The sequence below is a fragment of the Ictidomys tridecemlineatus genome, chromosome 6 (assembly GCF_052094955.1).
Source record: "Ictidomys tridecemlineatus isolate mIctTri1 chromosome 6, mIctTri1.hap1, whole genome shotgun sequence".
NCBI lineage: Eukaryota > Metazoa > Chordata > Mammalia > Rodentia > Sciuridae > Ictidomys > Ictidomys tridecemlineatus.
Genome location: NC_135482.1, coordinates 76,580,700 through 76,602,447, shown reverse-complemented (window position 1 = coordinate 76,602,447; position 21,748 = coordinate 76,580,700). Strand labels below are relative to the sequence as shown.

Sequence of the window (21,748 nt, the reverse complement as noted above, 5' to 3'; positions counted from 1 at the left end):
TTCATTAACAAATTATTTTGCTTTTGTGACTTAAAAGTAACACTCTGAAATATTTCCTAAAGTAATTCATTACTCAGATATATAATTTTTTTAAAGAAGGAAAAACAACAACAGAAAAAAAAGAGAACAAGGTAATGTTTAGGTGGTGAAATATTTTTGCTGGAAGCACCGGCCCTCATTATCTGACATCACATAAAGCCCTGGCCATACAGTGTCAGCAGGTGTGACGAAGGTTACTTTTTGTTACTGTATAATAATGAGACAGTTGTGTACTTTGATTAAATGGACTTTTGGGGGGTGTTTCCTGGCAGTATAGCTATAGAAAGTGTTCTAAAATTTAGAATGAGACCTGGGTTTTAATTCAGATTCCTTATTTACCAGTTAGGAGAGGAAGCCAAATGTTTAAATGGAAAAAGAGATAAATTGTGTTCTCTACTCACCACATACTAAACATTGTGCTAAATACTGTGCCTCGTGGTAGTGCTTGCAATGTCTTTGTTTTTATTATTATCTCCATGATCTAGATGGGGAAGTTGCAGCACAGATGGATTATGTGATTTGTCTAGTTAGTGATGAAAGCAAAATTCAAGGCAGCCAATGTAACTTACAAACTTGTATTTTTGCTGAGTATGGGGATGCATACCTGTCATTCCAGCTACTCAGGAAGTGGAGGTAGAAGATAAAAAATTAGAGGTCAGCCTGGGCACCACAGTAACACCCCATCTCAAAAACAGAAAAATGAGGGGCTGGGGTTGTGGCTCAGTGGTAGAGCACTTGCTTAGCATGTGTGAGGCACGGGGTTCAATCCTTAGCACCACATATAAATGAACAAATAAAATGAAGGTATTGTGTTCGTCTACAACTAAAAAAAAATTTTTTTTTAAAAAATTCACTCAAGGGCTGGAGTTGTGGCCCAGCAGTAGAGCATTTGCCTAGCACGAGCGAGGCCCCGGGTTCAATCCTCAGCACCACATAAAAAAAACAACAAATAAATAGAGATAAAAAAAATTAACACAAAACAAAACAAAAAACAAAATCCAAACCAAAACCAAAAACACAAAAAGAAAACAGTCACCTGTAATCCCAGCAGCTTGGGAGGCTAAGGCAGGAGGAATGAGTTCAAATCCAGTGTCAGCAAAAATCGAGGCGCTAAGCAACTCAGTGAGACCCTGTCTCTAAATAAAATACAAAATAGGGCTCAAGATGCGGCTCAGTGGTCTAGTGCCCCTGAGTTCAATCTCTGGTAACCCTAAAATAAAACAAAAACTTTTTTTATTAATAGTAATAACAAAATACAACAATAACAATATTAATACTGTCATGGTAGAAGTAATAGGGTAGACTTAAATAGTGCTGGTTATGAGTTCATTAGTTACCCAAGAACTGTACCTTTGTTGATTCAACTCACTAAGCAGTGCTTTCTTAGTTCAGAGTGATATTAATTATAAATATGTGTGTTTGTGTCTTCATGTGTATATATATGTATACATATATATATATACAATAATATATATATACACAATAATACACCTATGTAATTTAGAGTTCATTTACAATTTCCATAGTTTGTGTGTGTGTGTGTGTGTGTGTGTGTGTGTGTGTGTGTATATATAATATACTATATATATTTACTTACTAGGTAAACTGTGAATGAACTCTAAATTACATAGGTGATATTATTGTATATACGCCCATAAGAATGAAGAATTTTGTGATTTTTATTAATTCAAGCATGACCTTGAAGGTAGGGTTCGTATACAGAAAAGCTACATATATGTTTCATAAAACAATATGGAAGATATAGCCTGGTTCTTCTTTAGTAAGCACGGGGTTCAATTTTCATTTTCTTTAGAATTTCTTACAAGGTAGAATGCACTCAGTGCTATAATTTAGCAACTGTGTCACTGCTTCATAATTTGAGGGCTAATTGCCTGTTTGTGCTGTAGTCCTGTTTGTGGTTGCTATGGTGACTGCTTTAAAAGGGTCCAGTGACCGTTGCTACTGAATTAGATTTCAATGCAACGTCCCTGTGTCAGAGGCCAGGTTTCTTCTGTGGATAGAACTCTCTTTCTGTAAATTTGTGTTTGTTTTCTCTCTAATTTTAGCGCAGTGGTTTTATGGTGTCTCCTCTACTGTTTTTGTGTTTGCAGCATGGTGGAAAAAAAAAAATCAAAAGCCCTTAAATTAAATCAGAGTTTAATCCATGTTCCTAAACTAGAGGATAAGCTGCTTTAGTCCTTTCTCCTGTCCCTGGCACATAGTTCAGGCTCAGTAAATCCTTGACGATTGACTCTCAAATTAAGGATAACTTTTACAGGAGCATATGGTGGGCACAGGGCTCTTAAAAAATACTGATAGCAAAAAACTTTTTGTCACATATCCATTCTCAGAGTTTTCTAGAGGGTCTCCTGCCAGAGGAGAAGCCGTGGGGCCATCTGTGCCTGCACGGAGGACCCAGGTCTGCACTGGCCCTGGAAGGTGGCTGCTGGCTTTGTGGTGGATCCCCTTGCTGCGCTGTAATTAAGTCCCCCGCAGGAGTCCCTGTGTTGAGGGGCCCTGTCCCTGCTGGAGAAGTACCGCTCCTTTGTGTTCCATGCCATGTTATTGTGGAGTGCATAATTTTTTTTTCCTGCGTGTGTCTTGATTTAACAGCAGGATCCTCTGGTTTCTTCCAAGAAGCGCTGCATTTCCTTGAAAATAAATGACGGGTGAATTCTTTCTTGAGATTATGAAAAACTCCTAGATAAAAGCTTTTCCTTTTCTCATATTCAAAACAATGCTAAATGTTTATGATTATATTCCCGGAGAATTTCTTGGTGTACTGGCTTCCTTTGCTCTGACGAAGATGGATTTTGTTTCCTTGGCAGAGAAACTTCATGAAAAGGTAGTATTGTAGAAAATGCCCCAAAGTCAAGAATGCAACATCTTGTGCTCACTGGGGCAGCATTCTAAAATTGGAATGAGACAGAGCGGATTAGCATGGCCCCTGTGCAAGGATGACATAAATCCAAGAAATATTCTCTATTTTTATGTTAGTCAAAGAGTGCAAAGTTTCAGTGAGCTAGAAGGAATATGCTCTTGAGATCTCTTGTACATTCTGGGGACTATAAGCCTCTCACTATAGTCTAATAAAAGAAAGTATATAAATTGGGTGTTGTAGTGAAAGCCTGCAATCATCCCAGCTACTTTAGAGTCTGAAGACAGGAGGATTGCAAATTCAAGATCAAGATGAGCTCAGCAATTTAGTGAGGTCCTAAACAACTTAGGGAGATCCTAAAGAACTTAGTGAGACTCTGTCTCAAAATTTAAAAAAAGGACTGGGAATGTGGCTTAGTGGTAAAGCACCCCTGGGTTCAATTCCCAATATTAAAAAAAAAAAAAAAGGCTATAAATGAGAGGATTATCAATGGATTTGAGTATCCTTTATTCCTTTCTCTTCTTACCTTCATAGAAGTTTCTTCCTCTTCCTCATCTCCCCCTTTTTATTTTCTATTTTAAGACAGGGTCTCCCTAAGTTGTTGAGGTTGGCCTTGAACTCGAAATTCTCCTATTTCAGCCTCCTGGGAATACAGGTGTGTGCTGCATGGCTGGCCATAAGCTTTTGATTTTGACTATGTGGCTAAACACAGAACAGCAGCAGCAATAATGAGTTCTGGATTCCAATTTGAAGGTAGAAATAGTAGTATCCTTTTGGTAAAAATGCACAATTTCATCATGAAATGCTAATAAATCAAGTCAAAATGGTCTAGTTTTTCAAGAAGCATTTCATGGCGCTTTCATTTTCTATTAGAAATCTTCCCAGACCTGACCTTTTGAAGTCTGATATCGTCCTGAGGATGCATTAGGAGAAACATACAATTAGAAATGGAAATTGTGAAAAATGCTGGAGTTTATTTGAAATCTCAAGCACTAATGGCCTGTATACACAGTAGATAGAAATTCATTACCTTCTTAGAAATATTGTTGCCTATTGTGTAGGTAAAACATGGCATTCCATACTATTTAAAATTTTTAAGTTACTAATAAGGTTGAATGCTTTTTTTTTTTTTTTTTTGGCCTTGTATAACCATTTACAATTCTTATATGGATTATGGCCGGGCTTCAGTTTCTTTGGATGAATAACACTTATATTTCCTCATTCTCCCAGTGTTCATGTTACATACCTAAGCGTGTTGTTTGGGCATTTAAGGAAGCAGAACTGGGAAAATAAAATAAAAAAAGAGTCCTCAACAACTGCACTAACAACATGGTATATGCTAGGTCAAACATGGGACCTTAAATTCTGTGATAGGAGACTCAATAGGTTTTCAGTGTAGTGGAGACCTTTCTCAGGACCAGTACGTTTTCTTGATTTTGAAAAGAAAACACCCCGGAGAACATTACACTAGTTACCTTTGTCATTCCGTATGTCTCTGAAGCTCAGTCATCCTTGACCTTTGGAGGGGACAGCAGTTCAGAGCCATTTTCTGATTTGCTCCTTTCCTTCTGGCAGAGCAGTTACCTTTGCTAGCGCTCGGCTCTCCTTCTGTGAACATAAGGCACGCCATCTGCCGCTTTAACTAGGAGGTACGATTCAAAGAGACGACGTTTAGCTCTTTTACACTCCTTTTTTATAAGCTACCAATTTAAAATCAAGAAAATGGAATTATACAGGACCTTATTATTCAGCTGACTCTGAATTGACATTTCTGATCTCTTTGTCCTGATGTCTGCCTTTGATTTGATGTGTTGTTGTTAAACTAAACTCGTGGGAAAAAATATGGCAAAGGTGAAATCCTGTATTTCTAACACCCGATGAGAAATGTGAGTTAGAGGCTCCTTCTTTGAATGCACTTTCCTGGACATGCCGATTTTCTTACCCTTTTTATTTCTCTTTCTTTGTAAGCTTCACGAATCAGTGATCCTTGTCTTGCTTGTTTTTGTCTGTCCCCAGGACCTAGCACATGGTAGGTGATCAATAAATGTTTGTGGAATGCGTGAGCTAAATCATAGTCTACTTTAATAAATTGTGTACATCTCATCACTGCTTCATCTTTTTTTTTTTTGAAAAAAAGCAGATAGTGGACTCCTTTTAAATATGGAGGAAAAGTTATCAAGAAAACCAGGGGCGTCTTCATGTTGTTCTGCACAACTGTCAGCTCTTTAAGCACATGGGCAGGGGCATGCCGCGGGCAGGAGTGTGCAGCTTAGGCTGCGGAGGCCACCTGTTAGGGTGAATCATATAAAATTGCTGTTTTTGTAGGTAAAAAATAATCAAATATGGCAGTCCTACATAGCTCAACCTGCTCTGTTAGACAGGAAGATAGTGTAACGTGAAGGCTTCAACTGCAGTCCATTTTGAGAACCTTTGTTATCTGAGAACACCTGACATACAGAAAAAGCAAAGTGAACTCATTGAAAATGAGGACTAACATTTCTAGTAAACAATAAAGGGGAAAAGAGTTGATTAGAACTCTTTTTATTGAAATACATAAGTATCCAAAATTTTATTGGTAAAATTAATAGTCTGCTCATTCTTCACATTAAAATGATTATTTATTGGTATCTATGGCATGATTTTTTTTTTTATAACAAAAGGCACATTATAACAGCCTTTGCTTTATATTTGACTCTTGCAGTATTTTGTTTTTGAAGAGGGATATACTGAGGATCAAACCCAGGAGTGCTCTACCACCATCCTCATCCCCTGCCCTTTTTATTTTGAAACAGGGTCTCACTAAGTTGGGAGGCTAGGCTTGAACTTGGGATCCTCCTGCTTCAGGTTCCCGAGTCACTGGAATGATAGGCATGCACCATTATGCCGGACCTGATTACATTTTTAGTTCTTTTTCTGCCCCTACCTCCTTGCTATTTGTTATTTCTAGAATGTCTGTTCTTTTTTTTTTCCTTTTTAAATTTTTATTATTGAATCTAGAGCTTTGCATATACTTAATCAGCAAGTGCTCTATCACTGAGCTACATTCCAGCCCCAGAATGTTTGGTCTTATATGTTTCACTTTTTCAAAAAAAAAAAAAAAAAGTGAAGAAAAGTACAGAAAAAGTGTACAAACATGATCACACAATTGAACAAATAATATAAGCTCTTCATGTAGACACCAGGCTGGTGAAGGAAATATAATATTATGAGCACCCTAGAATCTCCTTTCACCTCAGGCAACCCTTATCCATAATTTTGTCCTAATAATTTTCTTGGTTTCTTTACAGTTTTACCACACATAGTTTAGTTTTTGTCTGCTTTTAAACTTTACATGAATGGAATAATATTGTATATATCCTTTCATAATGTCTTTTATTTAATAATACTTTTTGTGGGATCTCTAGCTCATTCCCTGTAGCAGTAGTTATTTCATTCCTGTATAGTATTTCTTTGTATCATTGCACCAGAGTTTATTTTCCTTTCTTTGGTTGGTGAACTTGTATTGCTTTCATTGGTTTGGCTATTATGAACAGTGCTGCTCTGGACATTTTATACATATAACCTGGTACCTATCTATGTTCACGAATTTCTGCGAGTGGAATCACTGTGTTGTAGAACGTGCCTGTCTTCAACCTGGTTGTATTTTCTAAAGTGATTGTGTAAGTCAGCTAATACATCACAATAACAAATAAATGAGACAATCAGCTTAAGAGAGAAGGCTTAGTTTGGCTCATGGTTTTGGTTCAGTTGGTGATTGGTTGGCCCTGTTGTTTGGGCCTCTGGAGGTACATCATGGCAGGGTGTGGGATAGAGCAGAAGGGCAAACCTTGTCAGAAAGGGAGAAAGAGGAATCTCTCCTCCCCATCCCACTTTCTCCCTCAAGGACACACCCCTGCTGCCCTGGATACCTCCCACTAGGCCCACCTGTTAAAGGTTCCACCACCTTCTCAAAAGCACCAAGCCCGGAACCAGTCCTCTAACACCCAGGCCTTTGGGTGGGTAGAGGAGGTACGTGAGATCCAAACTACAGCAGTGATCATACCAATTTATATACCTGCCAGCAGTGCATAAGGATTTCTCATTGGATATGGTTAGATTTTAAGGTGTGCTCATCTGGTGGGGGTATGATTATCCTAGTAGAATTTTTTTTTTCCTGTTTACTGATAAGCTTAAGCAACATTTCATGTTTGCTTAATCCATTTAATTGGATTCCCTGTTCTACAAAATAGCCATTTAAGTCTTCAGCCATTTGAAGTGTTAGGTTTATCTTACTTTTTCATGACGTTTAGGAGTTCTTTATATATATTCTGGATCCTAGCCCTTCATCCCCTGTATGTTGCATATTTCTTTGCATTCACAGTAGTTTGTCTTTTGACTCTTTTTTGTGGTAGCGTTTGATAAAATTCCCACTTATAATAAATGTAATTGAATTTATCAATTTAACCTTTGTTGTTCAGATATTTTTGTGTCTTTACAAAATTCTTCCCTACCCTGAGGTCTTTTTGTTTTGTTTTGTTTTGTAGGTATAGGTGGACAGTATGCCTTAATTTTATTTGTTTATTTTTATGTGGTGCTAAGGTTCGAATCCAGTGCTTCACGCATGCCAGGCAAGCTATCTGCCACTGAGCTAAAGCCCCAGTCCTACCCTGAGGTCTTATAAATAATTTTTGTCTTTTATAATTAGTTCTCTAATCCTTCATAACTTTAAATGTAAATAAATTGTTGTGCTTGTCTTTGAATTCACAGTAGTTGAATTGCATATATAAAATCTTGAGTTCACATGTTATTCTTCCCAAGGTGAGTATTAGCATGCCATAATAGGAGAATAGCTTTTTTTCCTAGTGAAATGTAAGATTTTTCTTTCTCACTCCTGAAAATGGTTTTGCATACATAGTAATGAATATACAAAAGGCATAAATCTGTAGTGGGTGTAAATGCCAAAGATTATGTTTAAACTAGCAAAACATTCATTTTTAGATATGGGAAATATTTTTTCAAATAACCTCTGGCTTTATCTGGGCTAAATGAAGAATTACCCAGAGACGTCATTTAGTGGAATTATTCCACTTATGGTAACAGCACTTGGTAATTGCTTTCATTAATCAAGATAGGTTAATATACTATCTACTTGCACACCAATGTCAAGATCTCTGTCATCCACTGAAACCTTTTATGTAGCAACTTAAGCTCTTGTTTCCTTCATAAAGATTAAGATTTCAAATATTAATCCAAATCACTTTCCCTCTGCAGCAGAGAGCAGAACTGCATTATCAGTCACTTCAGAGCTCTGAGCTCTCCTCTTTTATATTCAAATATGAGGTCATCCATTTACTTTGATGGACAGATATCAATAGCATTAATAGGGAGGGGCCAGTGCTGTGGTCTCTCACCGAGGAAAGAGTTGCCTTGTTGAGTCATATGCTTAGACGTAGGAGACCTGAGTTGCTTGAAAGCAGTATTCTTTAATATTTGTCAATGTTTTAATCAGCACCATTATTCATACAGTATCTCTGCATAGTTCGGTTCTTTGTGTTGGACCTATCTGTGTTGTGGTGTTTGCTTCTGATAAGGAACAGAATAAGGGAAAAACAAAGAAGTAAGAAAGTGATAAAGTTAGTACATCCATTCAGTGCCCACAGCTACAGCCATGGAAACCATGAGGAAGGTGCTGTGACACCAGGTCATGATCGGAAATTGACAAAACATGGTAGGGAAAAGGCAACTGAGAGGCTTAAAGTAGGAGGGATGAAAGGCTTCATCTTTGGGTTTTTTGTTTTTTTGTTTCAGAAATCAATCCCAGAGGTGCTTAACTACCGAGCCACATCCTCAGCCATTTTTATTTTTTGAGATGGGGTCTCGATAAGTTGCTTAGGGCAATTGCTGAGGCTGGGCTTGAACTTGTGATCCTTCTGCCTCAGCCTCCCAAATCACGGGGATCACAGGTATGCACCACCACACCCAGCTTCCAAAGGACTTTGCTGTCAAAATCCTATGCTCATGTTTCCAATTCCTGTTTTTTTTTTTTTTTCTAAGCTTATGATTTACTGAATACTTTTTAAGCCTAGTTATTAGACAGGAAATCCTGAAAATCTTTAAGTAGTTCCAAGAGGGAAGGAGGAAGGAGATGCTAAAATAATTATAATATATTATTAAAATACATGTTAATACAGAGACTTCCTTTGTAGCATAGAGAGCCAGTAGCTTGACACAGAGAATGCAGTTTTTGAGCAGAATCTTACATAACCAAGTTGATAGGATTTGCTGATCGGTTAGATTTGAGGGGCTAGAGAGAAATTTTTGTTTGTTTTAAGGCTGGAGTGGATAGTATTTCTACAAATGTAAAATTTTAACGAGGAAGGCTTAGGAAAAAGTTTCACAAGCAGATTTTTATTTTCTGTGTACTTGTGTCATGACAGATGTAAACACTTGTCTTTGTATATGAATAATTCTTATAGTGCTCATCCAGTTTGAGTTGTCAGTTTTGGTCACAGAGAACTGGGAGTGGGTTTCTCCTTCCTCAGGTGTTTGAGTGGAATGCTTTCAAAGATGTTCCTTTTCCTGTGCTCCTGCCTGTGCCGCCGGCCCTTCAGAGTTGAGATCTTGGTTAGACCTCTCTGTTTTTCTCATACCTTCCTGATCAATCGATGCTTAATTGGTATCAGAGATTTTAGCTTTGTTTCATCTTTGGAAGGGGCTTTTCAAATAATAAATGACCCTCAAGGCCAGTTTATAGTGTTGCCAAGGTGAGATTCATTATCATAATCTGAGTCTTGGGTCTAGTGAGATAGAGAAATTTCTGGTCATCATATGATAAACTGAGGAGGTTTTATTTGTTCTATTAGGTATTTTTTAGTGTTTGTGGTCCTATTAGACTGATATTGTCCATTGGCTTTCTGCAAGTCTGCTTTGATCCTGAAAGTCAAAGTAGAAAGTGATTAGGTTTTCAGCCAGTTGTGTTAGCAACTATGAATCCAGCCAGTGTTGACTGTCCTAGGTGCTAGGCATACAAACAGTCCTGCCCTAGTCCAACTTAGAGTTGAGAAGGGAAAGCAGAATTAGTCAGATCTCCTTAATTATACTTACAGATGGCATACCCAGACACATCAAGGCTGTCTCATAACACATTATTCTTCTCTTTCACTCTTCCTAATCATGCCACTAATGTAAGTCAACAGTTATTCATCAGGCTTATTTAATTACCAATCTTGAAATTTTTTTCTTACACATTGTTGATCATTACTGTGACATAGTCACTACTATATATTGGCCAATAATGTTTCATATCCTTAATGGTTTCTGAAGTTTTTACTTGGGGAAGTAGGTGGATGCTGTAAATTCATACAGAACCCAGGAGAAAAGATTTGAGATTCCCCCCCCCCCCTTCCTCAGTGCTGGGATGTAATCTGGAGCCTAGTGCATGCTAGGCAAGTGCTATGTCACTCAGCTACATCCCTAGGCCACATTTGATATGAAGTGGAAAAAAAATGTTTTGCACAGATAGCATGAAAGGGAACTCACATCAAAGTGGAGATAGTGAGTAGGCAAAGTGCAAATACATTCTGAATCTCAAGACTGATTGATGAAAAAGCAAGAAAAGTAACAATGAGGAACTGTAGATATGTGTCTCCCTGTGGTTGTGCATTCCTGGTTTCAAAGCGTTGTACATAAGCAGTTCTTGAAGTCCCAGGGGTGAGTGAGTCACGGGAGTTATCAGATGAAGAAGGAAAAGAAGTGTGGAGGAGTCCTGACGGGCAGTAGTGCTTTTGGGCAGACAGGAAGGCCATGCAGTGAAAGGGCCAGAGAAGCACAGTCAGAGCCACGAGAAGGATCAGGAGAGAAGTGGTATGTGGAAACAACGCTGGACACTTTCAAGAGTCAGAGACCCTCCAGGCCTATTAAGACGGGGCCTGGGAAGCAGCCAGATGGGGAGATTTACAGAAATCATTACTGGGCAACTCAAATACCACCTGGGAGGAAAGAGGCTGGACCACAAGGCTCCCTGCTCCAGAAACCAGCTTTGAAGGAAGATAGAAGAAGCTTATTTTGTTTCAAAGTTTCTATTTTCAAGGAATTCTGGGAGGAGGAAGGCTTTTAAATGGGGGAAGGGGCACATTAGGACAAAAGACAGAAATTTTACAGGTTTAGCTTCCTTCAGAGTCCCTGGAGCCTTCTTATTACGTCAAAAGGAGCCAAGGAAATTGGGCCCAGTGGGCATGCCTATAAACTCAGGAGACTCAGGAGGCTGAGGCAGGAGGGTCACAAGTTTGAGGCCAGACTCAGCAATTTAGTTGCCTTAAGCAACTCAGTGAGACCCTGTCTCAAATAAAAAATAAAAAGGGCTGAGGATGTGATTCAGTGATCAAGCACTCCTGGGTTTAATCCCCAGTATATACACACATACACATACACACAAAAAACAAAAACAAAAGGAGCCGGTCCTTCCTGGAGCTAGCATCTGTTATGTTCCTAATTTGGGAGTGGGGCAAATTCAGTGTGTTTAATATCCGGAGCAGAGAACTCTGAATCCTGACATCCATAGCTCTTCATTTCAGTACAAGATCAGTGGAGTGCTGTTTTCCCCTAAATCACCATTTTGGATATTTGAGTAATTATCAGACAGTTAAACTTCTTCCTTCTTGATAGTTGATTTAGCAAGAAGAATTTCTTTGTAATTTAAGGTTACACAATCTATGATTAAAATCATTCAAGTTGGCTTCAGGGCCAGGCCATCCTCAAAGCTTCTGGCGAAGAGCTGGGCTTGTGACATTTGTTCTTTCATAAGCTTTGGGTCAAGACAAAGAGTCTGGCTTTGAGTATGTGATGTTCTTCCACAATGTGGAGAAAGGTGGTTGCTTGTTCTAGGGAGGTCCTTGCTGCCTCCCTTCACAGTGGTGCAGTTGTGGCAGTTGTCATGACTGCCAGGCTCAGCAGCAGTTTTTTTTTTTTGGTGGTGGTGGTGCTGGGGATTGAGCTCAGTGCTCTCTCCAGTACTTCTTATTTTGTATTTTGAGCAAGGTCTCACTGATTTGCTGAGGCTGGTCTTAAACTTGTGATCCTCCTGCCTCAGCTCGCCAGTGGCAGAATTAGAGGTGTGTACCATGTGCCTGGCTCAACAATGAGTTTGAAAGATCTCTTTGTTCTGTTTTGATTAACAGCCATCTTGATAAGGTCAAAGGAAGGAACCTTTGTTTCCTGTAATATTTGAAGTATTGATGAAAAAACTATACCGAGAACAAACTTATTTTTAAAGCTGATAAAAGTCTGATGTAAAATTGCTCCTGATGAAGTTCACACCATTCTATGCAAGTTTTCTCCTCCTCTGGAAGAATAACTTATCCCCACTCCTCCTCTGCATATCTGCTGCTGAATCTCCTGATAACTCTGAGCTTCCAAATGGTCTTTGGAATGTGACCCCAGCATCTTACTGTTCCACCTTCTCAACTTTCTAACAAAGAGTGTCCGCAGTTCTTTGTGTCTCCTTTGGATGAGTCTGGTTCTTCTGAGATTGGGATGGGCACAATAAAGTTACGCACATCTGTCCTTCTGTAGGTAGCCTGGAGGAAAAATTTTCATTGAAACTTGGAAATGTTAGAAAACCAAAGGAAAGGATAAATATAAAACAATAATCATTCAAGTTCATTATTCACCTGACTATTCATCAATTTTTTTAAACATTGGATTCAAGGCCACTTTAGGTTCGCTTTGTAAACTTTTGAAAAGTTTTTGTAAGTTTTCTAGAAGCATGAACAAGTATGCAGTAAGTTAGCTAATGTGGGCATAAAATGCAGTTTCTGATGTGAAGTGTCTTCAATGAACTTGGAAGTAAGGAATAAAATTAACACTTAATGGGTTGGAGTAGAGAAGGAAGCTTTCCAAGATACAGAATGGCTCCAGGTCAGCCAGTTTTGACAGTAACCTTGAGAAAGATATTAGTATCTATGTCAAGACTGTAGCAATCAAGCCCCACGTGGTGGCACTCATCTGTAATCCCAGGTACACAGGAGGTCGAGACAGAAGGATCACAACATAGAGCAAAAAGGACTGGGGATGTGGCCCAGTGGTAGAGTGCGTCCATAGCCTGCGAGAGGCCCTGGGTGCAAACCCCTGTGTTCAAGCAAGCATGCAAGCAAGCTCGCTGGAATCAGAGATGGGGCTTTAAAAAGAAAGGCAGAAAAAAAAAAAAAAGAGAGAGAGAGAACCTGAAGAGCATATGTTGGCCATTTCCAGCCAAGTACAATGTTGGGTCCCTGGAGTGGCCAGTTGTGACAGGCCTGTGTTATGGAGATAGGTGCTCTGGGTTTCAGAGCCTGGTGCAGTTATATTCAAATCAAGCAGAGCTCCTATTAATTTAGATTCCATGCGCCCCCAGCAGGTGCCTGGCAGCTGGCTTGCTGGAGAGCCTGCCTTTGAGGAGAGAATGTGATTTTCTCACTGTTTCCTTCACTGACCTCTTGGTAATCATATGATTCTTTTGGTAAAATATATGTCTATTCAGATTTTGTGCATCAGTCCCTGTGGGTTTAATGCACATGAAAGAGTGTCCTCAAGCTTCAATGGGCCCGGAGTGGGTAAAAGCTCCCCAGTCCTTGGATTGTGACCCAAGGCGTATCAGATTTACTGTGTGGTGCTTCCTGTTCGGGTCAGCTAGCGGGCAGGCAGGAAGGAGCTTTTCTGACTGATCATTCCATACAAACATGAGGCCTTCCCATAGGAATGTTTACAGGTTGTGTTTTTTTTTTTCTCATAAAAATAATAAAATTTAATGTGGTAAAAAATTTTTAATTGTAAAAAGGTGAAGCAGGAATTATCTAGAAAGCGACGAACACTGGTTATTTGTAAGCATTTCATACATGGTGCCCATACTGTGCTGGGTTTCCTTGGTCTCAGCTTTATGGGGTAAGCCCTTTATGTACAGCGTGATTCCCCTGAGTAAAGAATCATGATGCCTCAAACATGTATTAAATGTATATCTTGGGTAATATTGGAGTTAGTTTTGGTCATTAATAAAGATTTCCTCTGTGACTGATGGGCTGCTATCTTATAAAGGATGGTATTAATACAATTGTATGTTCTTGTATTTGTACATAACTTACAAATTTGTAATCAGTTCTGTAGGTCACACAACTTAATCCAGCCTTCTTTTTATATGTTTCTGTATGTAGGAGAAACTATTTTTCTGAATTCAAGAAATACAATTTCATGTTGCTAAATTTGTATGCTTTGTCAAAGACACGGTACCAGGAAACGGACTGAAATGTAGAACAGTAAAGTAGGGGGCTTTAGATGTGCTATGTGAACCAAGAAAAAGAAGATTAGAGCTAAAGACATGCAGAACAAGAATTAAGGCAAAACATTGACCTAGCTGATGTGGGAGAATTCTGGTCATGTGATCCTTCTGTGAGAGAATAACTGGTTTGGGATTCCCTGATGGTGCTTGTCTTGTCCATTTGAACTGCTATGACAAAATACCTTAGGCCAGGTAATTTATAAGCAACGAAATGTATAGTTCCCAGTTCTGGAGGCTGAAAGGTCCAAGGTCAGATCATCAGCGGAATCAATGTCTAACGAAGCCTCTCTTCCTCCAAGGTTGAGTGCTCACTTGGTGGGATGGAGCAAACTGCCGCCCTTAAAACTCTTTTGTAAGGGTGCTAGTCCCAACCATGCGGGCAGACAGAGCCCTGTTGACCCAGTCACCTGCTAATGCTATCACACCCCTTAACTGGATCCCATTGGGTATTAGGCTCCAACCTATCATTTTTGGAAGGACATGAACATTCAGACAGTAGCAGTACCTATAGCTTCTTTTGGCCTGTCTAAAAGTTTTATCTAGAGAATTAGGGGAGGGGGGGAGAATAGAAAAAAGCAAAAAGCTTGTATTTTTCCCTGATGTTGAGAATTTAAACTGGGCTTTTTTTTTTTTTTTTTTTTTTTTTTGGTACACACAGAAGACCCTAGGAGATGCCTTTTCAATTTTAGAGTCAAATAGATGAAGATGGATTAAAAGAAATGGGCTTGGATGCTGAACAGAGAGAGAGAGAACCATGCTCTGAAAGGACACTTAGGTAGGATGTGTCTCTAGCTGTTCAGATGCCCTCCTTTTTAACTTCCACGAATCCACACAGTTGCTCTGTTGTGCTGTGGACAGGACATGTCCTAGGCTGCTGCATTGCACAGCTTTGGAGAGTAGAGATGGGAATGGTACCTGAGTTGTTGTGCAGATCTGCACTGTTGGCCCGTGACAGTGCTGAGTGTGTGATGGTCTGATATCTCACTCTGGTCTCTTACACAATAGATGAAAATAGGCAGGTGGTCATTCAGAGACAGTCTGAAGAGAAGAACCCCTTCCATAGCGAAGAAGCCATATAAGACTCCTGGCCAATCCATTGACCCTTCTGCTGAATATTTTCCTGTCATTTTCATTCTAGCTCTTCTTTGTAACCTTAATAGAACTGTACCATGCTTCCCAGCAATTCTGGTAAGTTTTTGTGTTTCAGCCCGCCCTTGGGAAAAAAAAAAAATAGGATCTACTGGCTTATATCTTGAGTGTAGGTATCAAAACAGATGGTGGTGGGGTTTTTGGAAGGATGGTAGCAGACGTTGTTTCCTGAGGATGTGACTTCCGCGATGTCAAAGAGTACTGAGATTTATGTGATGGAAATTTCTGCACGAAGCAGGAGACAGTGTGGCATGTTCTCAGCAGGTTCCCTGTTCTCCCAGAGTCCTTCACATAGAGCTGTAGCTGCCTGGGATGGAGCCTGCCCAGAACTCCACCAGGGACAGTCACTTGCCTTCTTTCTGTCTGTGCCCTCACAGCCCTTCTGACTGTTCTGGAGCCTCTGGCTGTTTGCCTGCTTGCTCAGCAGGTGCAGCTCATTAACTACTTGTATGCAATATGACTATTGGATTATGGTACAGCTTAGCCTAAATCACTTACATCGTTCATTCTTTTGGAGACATGCACACATTAACCCAGGCACAGTAAAGTGCAGTAAATATTTATTGCAAGGCAAGATGGATTGAAGGTCATGGTGCCAGGTACCTCTAGGCTTCTAACTGTACATGATGGTTAGTTCATGTTGGGGCAAGATCAAATAAACTTGATCATATCCTCCCTCTGGGAGTTTGTGAGACAGAGAGATTGTACTAGAAATGCCAGGGGTGGCAGCAGGGACAGCAGAATGAAGAGCAGCAGAGCAACTGAGTCACAGCACCCTGTCTGGCGATCCATGTAGATGTGATGTTGGCTGACATCCCTACTTCTGCTTGTATATCTCCTTCCATCCCCGATTCCACTTAGCCCTTTTCTCCTTCCCAGTGGCCTTGATGGATGGTTCACGGTCCTGTGAACAGCATGTCTTTAGTTTCAGTAGTCAGCAGAGACTAGCATTTTAAAATTCCAATTCCAGCTGCCAGGGAGAGAAAAAAAATTGATGAACCTTCCTGAATTAGGTGTTTGCTGGCAACCCATAGTCCTATAACCAGGAGAAAGATTTGTGTGTATAAACATGGTTGCCAGGCACAATCCTTGGCGAGGGGAGAGGGAGGTTTGAGCAATGTTTTTAGAATAAGTTTTCCTGTTGATGGAGTTATTTTGGTTGGCATCTCATAACTTTTATTTGTTTTTCTTTTAAAGAAATAAAACCTAATTAGTGTAGTAAAAACATAGGCAGAGAAATACACAGCCATGTGGGCTAGATTTGTGTAGTTTTGTTTTGCAGTGCGGGGGCTTAAATCTTCTTCTTCCTCTTTCTTCCCTTTTTTCTTTTTACTGAGATAGGATCTCACTGAGTTTCCCAGGGCTTAGTGATCAGTTCTTTAAATACCACTTAAATTCTTCTTTTTGCCAGCACCCTCTTCATGCCTGGGGGGTAAAGGCCCTCAGTCTGACCTGCTGTGCTCACCATTTCTCTATGTGAGCCCTCAACTCCTGGCAGCCAGTGTTTCCTTTATCTGTCACATTTGTGCTCATTCTTATGACTTTGCTAGTTTCATTAAAATAGTTCTTCCTTAACTCCCTCAAGACCCCATTCTGTACCAAGCCAATGAATACAACTCATAATGTTCTCCCTCACCCCCGATTTCTTTGCTTTTATCATCTCTACTGCTTATGTTATAACCCACTACTTGATTATGAACTGTCTTGTATGAATGAACTTTTTTTCTATTGAAGTAGATTTTCAGTTTCTTAAGAACAGAAAAGCCTTTGATACCCTGTATGGACTCTTTCATATCCTGATATTGTGTTAGTAAGTTTCTGTTACTGTAATAAGTACTTGAGATAAATCAAGTTAAAAAGAGGAAAAAGTTCATTTTGGCTCATGGTTCTGGAGGTTTCAGTCCGGTATTGCTTGGTCCTGTTGCTTTTAGGCCTGTGGCCAGCCAGTACATTGCGGTGGGAGCATGTAGTAGAGGAAGAGGTCAGGAGCTCCAATATACCCCTCAAGGGCACATCCCGGATGACTGAATTCCCTTCCATAGGCTCCACCTCCCAGTAGTACCATGAGATGGGGATCCAGCCTTTGACACATGGACTTTTGAGAAACACTTATTCAAACCATGGCACACATACTAAGTAATATCTGTACTAATGGATTGTTGATAAGCTTTCTATTTCATCCTATACCCGGTTAAATAGATCCCATTTCAGGCTTTCCTCGGGTTCACAACATTTTACCCCACATTGTTTCTGCAATTAGGCAGAAAAATGAGCATCTGTGAAGTCAACCTTTTTGTTTGTCTTAGTCTCAAAGGCTGCTGCTTTTTCATTAAGCTATGTTTTTTAAAATCCAGTATCTTGAATGACATTTTCCCCAGTTAATCGACATATTTTAAAATTTGTTTAATCCACAGTGCAGATAAGGGCTTAAAAGCAAATGTGAACTAGGTTCACAGCTGTACCCGGTCATCCACCAACAGCCTCATTGCATTGTTTCAAAGGCACAAGCAATCATTTACATTCTTTATTACCCAGGGGCATTTCCAACTGTTACTGAGATGCATCCATCCCTGGAGTAACCATCTGTGAATAGTAGCACCATAAGGTAGAGAGACTAAATCTAATTAATATGCAAAAGGAGAATTTCAGCTGTCCAGCTATGGAGATTAAAATTCAAGTTCAGGCTGAGGATTTTAGCTCTTTTTTTTTTTTTTTTTTAAAGCATCATATCTAGTTCAAGAACTCATTGCTTTAGGATTCTCAGAAGAGGGAAATACAGCTCTCTTCTCTTGAGATAAGAACATCTAACAGTATCATCTTTAATGTTATTGTAAAAAATTTAAACTCTACAGAGAAAGCAAGTCCTAAATGCAAGGAGATTGTGATTGTTGCTATAGAGTAGCAAAGTAGAGTCCCTTCTCTTGTATGTATATCTGCTTGAACTCCCCAATCCCCATGATACAGGAAAAAGAATGCCTTAGTTTAATATTTCAGCTGCATTAAAACACAAGAAACAATACTGGGAATAACATTTGTTGATGTATTAAGATATATTCACTTACCTTAAGTGGGATTTATAACAGAGACTTAAAATTTTTAAAAAAATTCTTTGCCTTTATTATGACATGTAACCCTGAATCATTTAAATGATCTGCCTGGCAAGATGTCCCAAGCTTTTCCAGTGATTCCCACCCACCTGGAAATATCTAGCCATGCTGCAGACCAGCACATACTTCGGAGAGATGTTGGAGGGTGATTTATAAGTCTCTGTGGACAAATAGCATCTTTAAATATAGTGAGGTCTTGAAATAGCCCTGCTGTGGCCCATTGAGAGGGAACTCTTCTTCTGAGGTCTACCCTGATGATTGGAAATCAAATAGTAGACCCTGTAAGTTTGTGACAGAGACAGATCATCAGACACTTGCAAAGAGACAACAGCAGACTTGGTCTTTTTTTTTTTTTTGCAATAAAATTGCACTTAAAAATGACTGCTCCTCTAGGGGTTTTGTGCACAGTGCTGAGGCATGCCACATTTCTGGCAGTGGCTAAACAGCTCTCTGTGAATGGCAGGACAAACTTGTCTGTGTGTGAAATGCCTGTGCTTGTCCTGCCTTTGCCAGGGAGGACACAATGCCATATTCTCTGCTCCCCAGCATGGCTCAGCCCGCTCTGGGATGAATTAATAAAGAGATGCAGCCAAGGCAGCCTTAGCTGGGGCTCAGGTTCCCAGCTATCACATTGCTGAGATCTCAGGACATGCTTACTGTAATTGAAGGGCTGTGCCACAGACCCTGTTGGCTCGAGATGGGGCACTCCGGGAGAACATTGCTGATCATTGTGAACAGCATTCTGGGAGCTGTTCAGACTGAACCCCGGGATCATTTTCCCTAAATTTTCAGTTTTTTGGTGTGTGTGTTCTGGACTCCAAAACTGTTTTCTAGAGAGCTATTAACCACCTCTCAGGTTTACATTTTTTAATGATATCATGATGACCTCCCTAAACTTACAGGGTGTTACCCACCACAAGCAGGGGATGTGTGCTTACAGAGCACTCGCTTAGATCAACCAGGAAAACTGCTTGTGACACAGTCCCAGAAGCAGCTTTTTTTTATTCTTCATAAATTATTTGAAAATTGCTTGTGGTCAAGCAAATTCTGGTCATGGAAAATTGTGTTGTTTTTATACACACTCACACATATTATACATATATATTATTTATGTACAAACACATAAACATGTACATATTTAAAATATACACACAAATATGTATATACACACACACACACACACATATATAGGTGTATGTGAGAGATACATTTTCTTTAGTGTTTTGTGGTATGCAGTACTTTGTTTTGTTTTGTTTTGCTTTTTGTAATCCTGGGGATTGAACCTAGGACCTTGCACATGCTAGGTAAGTGCTCTACTACTGAGGTACTTTATCAGCCCTTTTTTCTTTTGGTACTGGTGATTGAACCCAGGGACACTTAATCACTAAGCCATATCTTCAACCTTTTTTTATACTTAATTTAGAGACAGGGTCTCACTGAGTTGCCGAAGCTGGCTTTGAACTCTCTCTCTTTTTTTTTTTTTTTTTTAAAGAGAGAGTGAGAGAGGGGGACAGAGAGAGAGAGAGAATTTTAACATTTATTTATTTTTTCTTAGTTCTTGGCGAACACAACATCCTTGTTGGTATGTGGTGCTGAGGATCGAACCCGGGCCACACGCATGCTAGGCGAGCGCGCTACCGCTTGAGCCACATCCCAGCCCCTGGCTTTGAACTCTTGATCCTCCTGTCTCAGCCTCCCAAGCTCCTGGGATTACAGGAATGTGCCACCACGCCTGGGTTTCTCAGCCCTTTTATTTACTTTGAGATAGGATCTTGCTTGGTCACCAAGGTCGGCCTCAAACTTGTGATCCTTCTGCCTCAGTCTCCAGAGTACCTGGGAATAAACAGCATGTACCAACATGCCTGGCTATTACTGTTTTTGGTTGTATATGAGGTGCTGTATACTAGGTGTGTATGGTCATATCTCTTTATCTTAAGATTAGTACCCACTTGACAGTATTTGAGCATTAAGAATAGAGAATAAAAAACAAAAGCTCAGGACTGTGGAGGGGGAGCTCAGTGGTACAGTGCTTGCCTAGCATGTGGGAGGCACTGAGTTCGATCTTTGGCACCACATAAAAATAAATAAATAAAGTTATTATGTCCATCTACTGCTAAAAATATTTTTTTTTAAAAAAAGCACAAGAAATCCTTAAATTTTAATGCTTATACAATTTCTCAAAAAGGATGTTACTGTTTCATACTGAGTATATGCTACTGGCTATTATAGAAACAACAATCTTAATCCTTACACACCAAGACATGTTTTTGTTTTGTTTGGAGGATCAAACCTGTGGCCTCCTGTATGCGAGGTCTGCACTCTACCACTAAGCTGCATTCCCAACCCAAGAAATATTTTGTAGACAAGCAAATTCTCTGACTTGCAGCTCATTTTTCACAATTAGTGAATCATTTAATCCCTACAATTATGTTATGCTCTAATTGCTATGTTTGTGTTAATAAAATCGAAAATAATTGTAAGTAATTTGCCCAAGCAACACAACCAACAAGGAGGTGGGGGTAGGACCCAGAACCTCAGACATCAAATACTGTTCTCTTTTATCCTGTGTTATATTACAAAAAGAGATGAGTAGATTCTAGTTTAGACTTTTAAATTATTTATGTCCTAAGTAGTTTACATTAGGTAGCACGGTTCAGTGTTTAAAAGAACGACTTCTTAAAAATGTATGAATTTAAGTTCTGGATCTGTTATTTGCTAAGCTGTGTGAACTTGGACAAATTACTTAACATCTCTGTGCCTCAGTTTTCCCATTTGTAAACTATGTATGTTAATAATACATACCAAATTCATAGTCTTACATTATTTATCTGTCTGCCTACACAAATGTATACATAATTTTCCTTCCTACTCTCTTGAAATATATAATAGAATGTGTATAAACACACACACACACACACACACACACACACACACTTACACTGTAGGGAAGGCATTTGGCAATGTTAGGAGACAGTTTTGTTGTCACTGTTGAGGGCTGTTATTGGCATCTAGTGTGTGGAGGTCAGAGGTGCAGCTGAATGTGCTACAAAGTCCAGGACGGTCCTCCCCAAAGCAAAGAATTACCTGGCTTAATACGTAAATAGTGCTGAGATTGATTATCCCTGGATTAGTATAAATCAGCTATCGCCAGTGTGAATATATACCTCTGTGTATGCAGAATAAGGTTTCTGTGTCACACACACACTGCAGGACACAGAGAGACATAACTAACTGAGTTAGTAAATAAAAAAACAATTTGAACTATTCTCTAGAATATAATTATTGGTA

The 21,748-nt window shown here is 39.5% G+C and overlaps 1 protein-coding gene and 1 pseudogene across 9 annotated transcripts in view; both read left to right on the top strand.

The window, feature by feature from the left end:
* Bicd1 (BICD cargo adaptor 1) overlaps positions 1-21,748 on the top strand; it is a 235,010-nt gene that overhangs the window by 23,309 nt on the left and 189,953 nt on the right. The window lies entirely within an intron of this gene.
* Positions 2,930-3,029, top strand: LOC120888711 (U6 spliceosomal RNA; annotated as a pseudogene).